Below are 10,841 nucleotides of genomic sequence, written 5' to 3' on the forward strand. Positions count from 1 at the left end.
AGTCCCTTGTGGGGCTCGAACCCACGACCTTCGGATTAGAAGTCCAACGCGCTTTCCACTGCGCCAAAGGGACACTCGTACGACATGTAGTAAAGAGAGGAAGTTATGCAAGTAAGAAAAGATTTGCCTGCCGCATGCGGGAAATTTTGAGTTGTTTCAGAAACCTTAAACCGGGCAGAGCATGCGTACCTACACGCTCCTTAATTTGGTCGCACGAATTCGACAAGGGGTCCAACATATTGAAAACAATAATAATTTTTTCTTCTCTCCACATAAATCGATCCACGGAGAAGCTACTATTACTGCTTCACATGGGGCAGTCGTATCATATAATGGAATAATGTTCCATAAGGAATAGAACTGTACATTCACGGACATATTGACTTTCAATTAATTCATTACAAGGGAGAGAAATATCCGTGACTATACGATTGTATACCAAAGGTAGATGTCTTGTCGCGTTTTGGACTTCTAATCAAAGTTTGATCATAAGCTGGGTCTTAATTCTGTTTAGTTTTTTGGAATCAATTTAATCTGTTTCAATAACAAAAAAATTACACCTTGTATTCAACTATATGTGCGAAAACAAACAAAGCAAACCATACGCACTCACGTAGATAAATTCGAAGTGTAATTAGAGAAGTAATAAAAACATGCCAACAGGTTTATCTACGCTCCATATTCATATGCAATAAAAACTCATCGCAAACGTGTCTTAAATACTTTCCTTCTGTACAAAAATATTAGAGAACCACCTTTGCATACCTTAATGCTCTTTATAAATATTTCCGCCCCCCCCCCCCGTGGCGGAATGGTTAGCACGTCGCACTACGACGCCAAGTGTACCGGGTTCGAATTCCTGCATGGGCATGGATGTTTATGAGTGTCCATTCATCAATTTCATCATATCATCGCACATGCTCATCTTCGCAAAAGTGGCACAAAAGCGAAGTAAAATCAATCAATCAATTTATAAATCTTTCCGCTAAATTGTCTTTCGGGTTGTTTAGTGTAATGGTAATTTGCATTGCCCCAATGCCGTGAATGAATTCAAGTTTCAAACGTAACTGCAAATAAAATGTACAGGATGGACCAAAAGTCAGGTTACATAGGTAAAATGTAGTAGCTACCGAGATACGGCTGTGGAATGTTCAGTAATGAAGCCAATTCTTTTATTAATGGAGAAGTCAATAAGCAAAATGGCGGTATTGGAGTGATACGAACTCTAATTGGATTGATCCGTGCAAAATGCAACGGGCAGGAAAGTTGATGGTTTGGTGTGGCATATGGGAAAAACAGTCGTCAGACCTTTTTTCATCAAAGGTAATCTCAATGCTGAATGGTACAAGGAAATGCTTCAAGGGTGTGTTTTCCCGAGCATCCACAATGAACAAGGGATCTTTCCCGACATATTCCAACATGGCGGTGACGCACCACGTTACGGTATCGTTGCTCGTACGGTTGAACGATCAGTTCCCAGGAAGGTGGATAGGTCTTCGAGGCCTTGTTGAATGGCCAGCACGTTCAGCAGACCTAACACCCCTTGATTATTATCTGTAGGGCCACGCCGAGAAGATTAAAAACATGGACCACCTCAAAGAAAGGATCACAGAAGCCATTTCACTAATCATTCCTATCATACTAACAGACGTCTTGCGGAACTGGGAGAATCGAATTGATGCATGCTATCAAGCAGCCGGTTGTCATATTGAACACATTCTGTAACTTTTATTTTGCTCTATGTAACCTGACTTTTGGTCCACCCTGTATTATAATGAATTAAGATTGTAAAACTAATATTTTTAAATTCTTGAATTGTATGATTTTCATATTATGGGCATATCAGCACACAAGCTATTTTTGCACAACAAGAGGATAAGTCCCAAACGCCAGAGCCTCGTTTGTCTCGAAGAAGCAGTTATCGGGATGTACGACGACGAAGGAAGTGAAGTTGACTTCTGGCTGCCTTACCACAATGGCACTCTTACAACCCATTCAATGCTTGGAGCCACACAAGCAGACCAGCAGCATCGACCAGTGTAAGGAAGACCGCATGATTCGGACAAAACACTAAACGTAGGTCCATGAAATTAGGCGTGTGGCAGAAGTTTGCGCTGTTTCCACGTCGGAGAAAATGAAAGATCTCTTTGTAGAGTTGGTCTTTGTAATCCATGTGATGCAAACTGACAGTATTTGCACGGAAAGGTCACTGATGGCATAAAAGTGCCCCGGAGAGAGATCGGTCTGACGCTCGAACTAGACAACGCAGCCCGGTTGACGTTGCCACACAGTGCGCGGGAACCAACGACTTTCGTCCCGCTCTAGCTTTGCTTCTCCGATATGTAGCAACAGCGCAATTCTGCCCAGCCTCCTATTTTCATGGCCGTGCGTTTAGTTATATCAGTTACCTACTCTTTGTAATGGTTTTGTGGTCATCTCAGATACAATGATATTTGTGCTTAAAGATACATTTTCCTAGAACTGTCACTCAGGCGACTGCGGTCGCGCACCGTGCCGATTATTGACACATCTCAGTCGAACGTGTTTTCCTTGCTGCGTTTTCCTGGTAAATGAGGCAACCCTACACTTGAACACGTTCTACAATTTTATCCAAATTATAATATTTGTAGTTTAAGCGTTATTTTGCTCCAATTCGAGTGAATATTCCCAATGACATTACTGTGATAAGTGCACATGTTCAACTAAATTAGGAAGAAGGAATGTATGAGGCACTCCTTTACTTTTAGTTCATTTGAAGAGGTCGGTGATCAAGAACATTCTTTTTGTTTTTAATTTTCAATTTAATTTCCTGGATTTTGTGGTCTATTTTGTTCTTCTCTTAAGCTATGTCTTAGTCTGAGCGTAAATCCACAAATTTAGAAATGTGTAATTGGGCATCATTCAAAGTGTTTTTGAGTCAAACTCTGGAAAGAAAGTCTGCCAATACATTTTGTGAACTAGCTAAGTGTTCAATTTCAAAACTGAACTCTGAAATAACTATATCTGACTATTTGCCTGTTCTTTTTCTCATTTTTTCAAAGAATCATGTAAAACAAAGATTGTTTATCAGTTTTCAAAATGAACTTATGTTTCAAATACCAAAAAACCTTTTCCAATTCCATTATTAGAGCTGCCAATTCGTGTTCGTAAATACACAATACGATTCTTTTCGTTTTCTATCACACAACGAAAAGCAAAGACAAAGGGGCCATGCTGTTTTCAACATCCGGTTGGATGAAACTACCAGCGCAAGCTACTATCTAATTCCAAATAAAACCTTTTGGAAAAATCTGGTAAGGCAATTACAGAATTAGAGATTAAACTCAGCTTTATTTCATTGAAACTTACTTCTCACTTTATATTCCATTATCATTAAAACTTTCATTACAGTGTTCAGTTCATTTAGAGGATTTGCAATTTCAGCATAGTTGGGGAAGTTTTAAGTCTTGCCAAACTTTCGATTGTCTGAATACATTTGGGTCAATTGTCAAACACTATATCTTCACATAGAAACCAAGGAATGTTCAAAATGAACACGCTTCTACATTTTCAAACACAGGCTCCATATTTACTGTGTCTCATAAAACCCTTTCCCAAATCGTTCCCGGCCAACTGTTTGGGCCAGTAATCAACACGTAAATCACGAGACATATGATCTAATCATACGTGCCAGATCATTCGGCTCCACATGAATTCCAAATGGATCCCAATTGTAGCAGTACTGCTTTCGATAAGTAACGAGAAGCTTTCTTACATTGATATGATATTTAAAACCATTAAACGTTCCAATCTTAACAGACAGACATTGTCAAATTCACATAAAACATACCTAGTTGTTTCAGGTAATCCACTCCTTACTAGATGATTGGTACGTTGAAACTACTTGGCCTTGCTCAACATGCACACAGGCAGCCACAGAATTAACCAACTTGCCGTCGTCCACTGTGCTTTGGAGATTTCAGTCCAGATAGCGGAAACACTTGTTCCTCGACCTTGGCCAACTATCTGCTTCGGAATCCATTTCTATGATTGAAAGGACATTGTGTTTTCTTGAAATATTGAACTGGCATTAGCAACATACCAATTGAGAAACACCATAAAAAAACTGTCCAAGTTATTTTTTTATCATTCATAAATGAAGTCCGAGAAGTCTTCGCCTCAAATGTCAATATGAGGACAAATTGACGTGGGGATCTGACCCCTGTGTCCCCCTCCGATTTCCATTAAATTTGGCACGTGTATAGAGCGGCCCTAAGCCCCCTGTTTCTTTCTATGCCATATTTACGTGGTTTCGGGGTCAGATCCCGACTTTAATTTCTCCTCATCTTGACATTTGAGGGGGAATTGCCCCTAATACCGTTTTTTTAGCTGAAAGACAAAACCACGTACTTCTTCCTTTAAGCCCCTCTATGCACCTGCCAAGTTTTATGGAAATCGGACTGGGACACAGTGGTCAGATCCGCACGTCAATTTGTCTTTATCTTGATATTTGAGGAGAAAACAGTTTTTTTTAGCTGAAACACAAAAACACGTATTTCTTCCTTTGGGCTCCTCTACACACCTGTCAAGTTTCATGGAGATCGAAGGGGGACACTTAGATAAACTCCCTTGTAAGTGCTATAATTACAAATCGCACATGCGCGCACACACACACTATATGTATAGTATATGTATTTTTTTAAACAAACAAAGAATTTTTTATTTTCCTAAACAGGATACAAGATATGGTTACATAGAACGATTATTATTTTATGTATACGGATAAAAGTAGTCAAACTACTTTCGGAGGTATGCGCTTATGCCCTGGTACCTGAAAATTAACCCAGGGCGTCAGTTCCGCGATTTTTTTACGGATTCCCCCGCTTTTGTTTGATTCATCCTATATTTTCCATTGTTTTACAATAATTCACTGTGACATTGGCAAGAATGCCCCAATGTGAAGAACAAAATTTGTTCGGTTTTCCTGAACAAAGTTGGTTTTACATCATTCTACAAGGTAAGAAGATTAAGATAAAGGTTAGAAATAGTAAGAAGTAAATAAGTGTTAGTGTTTAGCATTAATATTATTTATGATCACAGATACGAAATTACATAAGTGTGTAATTGGGTGGGTAATGTTTTCTTAGGATAAGTTTTATTGTGTGTCGTGTGCATTAGTGTTGATGGATGAGATGAGGAATAGACATTAACACGATTCTATGAATGTTAAGCAGGTTCTATGTTATAGTATGTTATGTTTGAGATAGTGAGAGTATTATTGGCTTTGAGATGTAAGTATTAATACTAGGAAGGGATATGAAAGAACGAGTGGTACCTGACGCAAGGAGACTTGCGGGAGACCAGCAAGAGTTGGTCGGACTGGGATGAACATCGGTACGACGGTTGGTACCCGGGACATCATCAGGAAGGAAAGAAGTAGGGATATTTCCTGGGAAGTATCGGGTACATTAGTACGTTCGGTAGTGGAAATATGGAGAATTGTCAAGAATCAGTGAGAGAAGTTTGCAGAGTGTTTAGTAACGAGAATAAAGAAGGGGTGTAAGATTACAGTTTAAGAAAGAAACGAAAAAGAAAAATCTGGGTTAAATTCGGTTGGTTCCTGGGTCGAATCCTTGCAGTGTTCTCCTTTACCTTTCTCCGGGGAGGCGTAAACTTATTTTCGTTTTGGCGTATCACTGTCTTGTGTATTAGTGTGTTCTTCTCGATGTTCCTGTGGGAGGTTCTGCTTCATTATCCTCTTGGTGATCTTAGTCCGAAGGAGGGATGTCCTGTTGTTGAGTTTGTCGAAGGTGGATTCCGGAGGTAGAGGTTGAATGGGGAGGTGAGTGATGCTGGATTTGAAGAGGGAATGTTCCTCTTTCGACACCAGGTTTGTTAAGTCGTTTAGTAACGTAAAGTGCTCGGGATTTCTTATTAACTGGTACGTGTTGAAGTTTGGTAGCCTTTGTCTTAAATCTTCGATTTGTTTGTTCGATGTGTGGCAAAAGAGGGCTTTATGTTCCGGCGTGTCCGTCTCGGTTGTACATTTCAGGCATTTATCAGTCTGTCTGAGGTTGTGCTTATTTAGGTGTTGACCGTAGTGACCGTGTCCCGTTAGGAAATGTATGAGATCTCTCGTGGGATGGAAATGGTCCATCGAAAGTCGTTCTTTTATGTTTGGAAGGAAGCTGTGAAGTATCCTTCCTTGCGTAGCTTGTGTCCATTCCTGTTGCCAGACGCTAAACAAGTGGTGGTAAGTCTGGTACCGTGGCAGGGCGAATTCTAATTAGTTTATAGATTTCGTCCTCTTGTCCATTTCTAAAGTAATATTTTGATGCTCTAGTTTAAATAACGATTTCAATAGGCTGTAGGCCCGCAATCATGAGAAGAGCCAGGGTTGAGGTTGTTCTGAATGCACCCGTTAGGCGAAGTATCACTTTGCGTTGTGAAGATCTCAATCTGTTTTTAATGTACTGTTTACTGGTTTCCATGGCCCACAGGGGCGAGCCATAGGAAATATTAGCATTATATATGGTAATGAGATATGTTTTTATGTGTGATAGTGGAAGGTTGTAGTTTGCAGAACTCAATGTGGCTATACTGTTTATAGTTGTTTCGGCCTGGGTTATTGCCAGGGCTATGTGTCTGTTAAAAAACATCTTCTCTTCAAGAGTAATACCAAGGTATTTAGCTTCTCTTACTCTTTTTAAGTTTCTTCCTCCGAGTTTGATTGGAGGGTTTCTTTGTAACTTCCCCTTAATGTGTCTTTTCCGAAGCTATTTTGAGTTTAGCATGATCACACCAATCGGATAGCATATTTATTGCAGTAGATGCTTTATCTTCGATTTCCCTTCTTGAGTTACCGGAAGTGAGCATGATAATATCATCCGCATAAACTATGATCTGGTCTATGTCTGGATGGTCTTGTAGTTTCATAAGCGCAGGCTCCAAGTTAGTATTCCAAAGCTCGGGTCCCAGAATGGAACCCTGAGGACAACCTTTTGACGTAATCTTACTAATTTGTAGATACGGATATTTGATGCTAACTTTTCTGTTAGAGAAATAACTTTTCAGAAGTAGGAAGAGTGTACCTGGGTAGTTCATGTTTTTAAGTGTTTGAAAAAGGCTGGGCCACCACAAGTTGTCGAATGCCCCGGCGATGTCCACCATAATTCCAACCATGTACTTGTTTGTAGTGTTTTGTGTTGTAGACGATAGCAGGCGTAATGCATCGTCAGTGCATTTACCTTTCGTGAACCCAAATTGTAGCCCTGACATGGGTTTAGGCAGGCGAAATTCTTCGAGTCTTTTTAGGATAAGTTTCTCGAAGAGTTTTCCGAAAACGTTGAGAAGGCATATTGGTCTGTATGAATTGACCCTGGTTTCATCTTTATTTGGATGTTTCTTGATGATTATTAAGTTTGCTTCCTTCCAGGTTTCTGGGAATATCTTTTGAATAAGGCACTCATTAAATAGTTGAGTAATGTAAGGCGTAAGTACTGGGGTGATTTCTTGTATTATTTCCACAGGAATTCCGTCTGGTCCTGGGGACTTCTTCATTTTTATGCTGCTTCCTGGGTAGTGAAAGGTAATATTGGTGATTCTGGACATGGCTGGTGATAGAATTTTCTTCTATCCTTATTTTCATCGCTGTCGTTTTCAGGTTTGTCGTCTGGTATGAGATTCTTCATTAAGAAGTTGATGGTTTCTTCCAAGTCCTTTGTCATATTCGTGTTGTTCTCGTCATTAATTAAGGTGGAAATTGTTTGCGGTTTTTTTTATTTTGCCGGTAGCGATTTTATACGGTGTGCCCCATTTATTTATTTCCAGACGTTTTTCGATGAAGATATTCCATTGTTGTGTCTTATAATTTAGTAGCTCAGTTTCGTATTGCTTTTTTTGGCACGGTAAATCTGGAGGTTGGCATTTCTGTATTGTGCGATGATGGATTTTTTATATAGTTTCCTGGCTTTTTGCATTTGTTTCTTAAGGTTGGTTAGTTTCTTTGGCCATGGCTTCCTCTTCATTTTCCTTTGGTTATTTCTGGGTGTTGAATTTTCAATTGCTTGTCTGATGTTTGTAGAGAGTTCCTCTGCGAGCGTGTTGAGTGATTTTTGTTAGTCCAATTGTTCAGGGATAATGAGTTTTTCTAGGAATTTTTTATGATCGATTTTTCTCCAGTTCAATATGTTCTCCTGGTCTGTCTGTTCAAGCTGATGTTGCCTGTAAATTAAGTCGAATAGTATTAAGTTGTGATCGCTTGTTGTGGCGAGATCTATAACTTTCCAGTTTTGGACATCGCCCAAGGCCCTTGCATTCGTGAGTGTTAAATCAATGTTGCTTGAGGCGCCCGCCCTTCCCCTGTAGGTGGGGGGATTTTCGACTAGCTGATTTTCGACTTGTAGGTTGTGCTCAGAAATGAATTCCTCCATGGCTAACCCCTTGGTGTCGGTTTCTTGGCTGTACCACCACGGAGATGAGGAGTTTGTGTCAGCTGTGATTATGATCTTGTAGTTTTTGTACGCATTGCAGATCAGATCGATTTTTTCCAGATATGGGTCTATGTCGTGGCTGAATTGAAAATAACTATTTATTAGGATCCAAGAACCATGCTCGGAAGATATTTGAGCGCAATTTATGTGTGTGTCACAAAATTGTGTTATTTTGGTGATTGTTAGATTTCTGTTTAGGTTAATTATTGCTGTCATGGTTTGATTGCGGTCCTGAATTGTGTGAACGTGGAGTGGTATGTAGGGAATTTTGTTTTTGGATGTGTATGGTTCTTGCATGAGAATTATGTCAATGTGTTGCTCTTTGCAGTAATTAATTTTTTCAAGTGTTGCCAGCTTGCTTCTTCTGGTGTTGATCTGTGCAACGCGTATCTTGTCGTTATCTATGAGTGCCGCACTAATTGGTGGCATCGGGGCCATTCGTTTGTTGCTATGAACTCCATCCTCCCGTGTGCCCTTACAAAGTCCGCGTAAACATCGTCAAGTACCAGGGATTCTCCGCGACGTCCGAAAGCTGTCTCGGTTAGCCGGAGCAGCTCCTCTGTGTCGGTAGGAAGGTTGTAAGTTTTTAACGTTATCCTGTCCACTGCTTCTGGTATGGGGAAGGTAATAGTTTTGCCCTTGCTATGCTTCTTCCTGACTAGTAGTCTCAGTGCAGTAATGAGAATATCTCTCTCTTCTAGGCGTGAAAGTTTCAAGTTGTGTTCGAAGTTTCTATACAGGTTGGCTCAATAAGTCACTTAACACCCCCAGTACAAGGCCACTGCGGCATGGAACGTGAAAATGGCGATGACCAATCGTTATCAGGCCAAGGGGGAACCACATTGACGTCACCCGCATGGTCGGCAGCCATCTTGATGTCCGCCATCTTGAATTCAACTTCAGAAATTTAAATGGGAAGGGGGTCGTGCGACATATCAAAATGGGCTACAATTTCACCAGGAAAACAACAGTGACATTTGTTTTCACCTAACTTTAATTGTTGCAGAGTTAACAATACCACAAAGTTATGGCTCAATAAGTCACTTAACACCCCCAGTACAAGGCCACTGCGGCATGGAACGTGAAAATGGCGATGACCAATCGTTGCCTGGCCAAGGGGGAACCACATTGACGTCACTCGCATGGTCGGCAGCCATCTTGATGTCCGCCATCTTGAATTCAACTTCAGAAATTTAAATGGGAAGGGGGTCGTGCGACATATCAAAATGGGCTAGAATTTCACCAGGAAAACAACTGTGACATTTGTGGTTCTTATGCTTTTGATTTTGATATTTTCCCTCACTAGATTTACTGTGGTGGTCAAAATTTCCTGCATCTTCTTAGCACTAATTTTCCCATCTTTGTAGGACATAAAGACAGAGTGCTTTACGGTAGATGTGGCTTTCTGTATTTGTTGTTGTTTGTCGTTTTTTTTTTTGTTGATACAACCTGGGAGTATAATACGTCTTCTCTAGGGGTTGCAGATTGGACATGGTTCTTTCTTTGTTGAAGGATTTTATTTACGGCGTTGAGTGATTTGTTCTCCGACACTGTTTCTTCATGTACTTGTTGTAATTTGCTCAACAGTTCTAAGAGGATGGATTTTCTTTCTTCTGATATGTTTTTATCTTTAGCGACAAGGGTAGTAATTTCTAATACCAGTTTTCTGTGCATCTCTAGCTTGATAGTCTGAGAAACGGGAACACTGTCTATTGAAGATATGCCAGTCGCATTGGAGTTTGATGTCTGAACGTTGGTGCCTGGTGTCTGGGAGGAAGGGGTGGCTGAGGGGCTGAAGGGGTTTGCAGGTGACGGGTTGAATGACTTTTTCCAGTGGTCCTGGGGCTGTTGTAGGGGCGAATCTGGCTTCCTTTTTGTCAGAGGTGAAGGTGCGGGGGATGGGGAATGACGGACAGGGCCTCCCTGTCCGAAACCAAAGTGGGTGTTTTGCTTGGGGGTAGAATTTTTGTTTTTGGGTGTGGCGCCACCGGTAGGAGCTATGAGGAACACCAACAGTAGTGCAAGTTGTGCGTACTGATGAAATCTGGATTAAAGAAGTCAATCGACGGAGAGCGGCCGTTAACTGCAATCGCACGGTCGCAAACACAGGTTGCCCGGTGCTACGAGAACTGACGCATATTGTATAGTATTGGAATGGACTTCGTACTCACGAGTGACGTCACGCTATGTGAATGTCCTTTGTAACAGCTGAGTGAGTGAGAATGACGTCGCGGCCCGGCAATGCACAGACCCCTTTAGCCGAGAATTACGCCGTGTCGTGGCAGTTGTATTTGTTAAATAAAACTGGAACTACTGTATTGAATTCGGTTCTGGGGGTCTCAGAATGTCAATCAGACTTCTCATAAAACT

The 10,841-nt window shown here is 40.9% G+C and overlaps 1 non-coding gene across 1 annotated transcript; it reads right to left on the reverse strand.

The window, feature by feature from the left end:
- TRNAR-UCU (transfer RNA arginine (anticodon UCU)) lies at nucleotides 1-73 on the reverse strand. Its single transcript has one exon. It is a non-coding gene; the product is annotated as a tRNA-Arg (tRNA).
- Nucleotides 74-10,841: the final 10,768 nt, after the last annotated feature.

The sequence above is a fragment of the Lepisma saccharinum genome, chromosome 27 (assembly GCF_977018435.1).
Source record: "Lepisma saccharinum chromosome 27, izLepSacc3.1, whole genome shotgun sequence".
NCBI lineage: Eukaryota > Metazoa > Arthropoda > Insecta > Zygentoma > Lepismatidae > Lepisma > Lepisma saccharinum.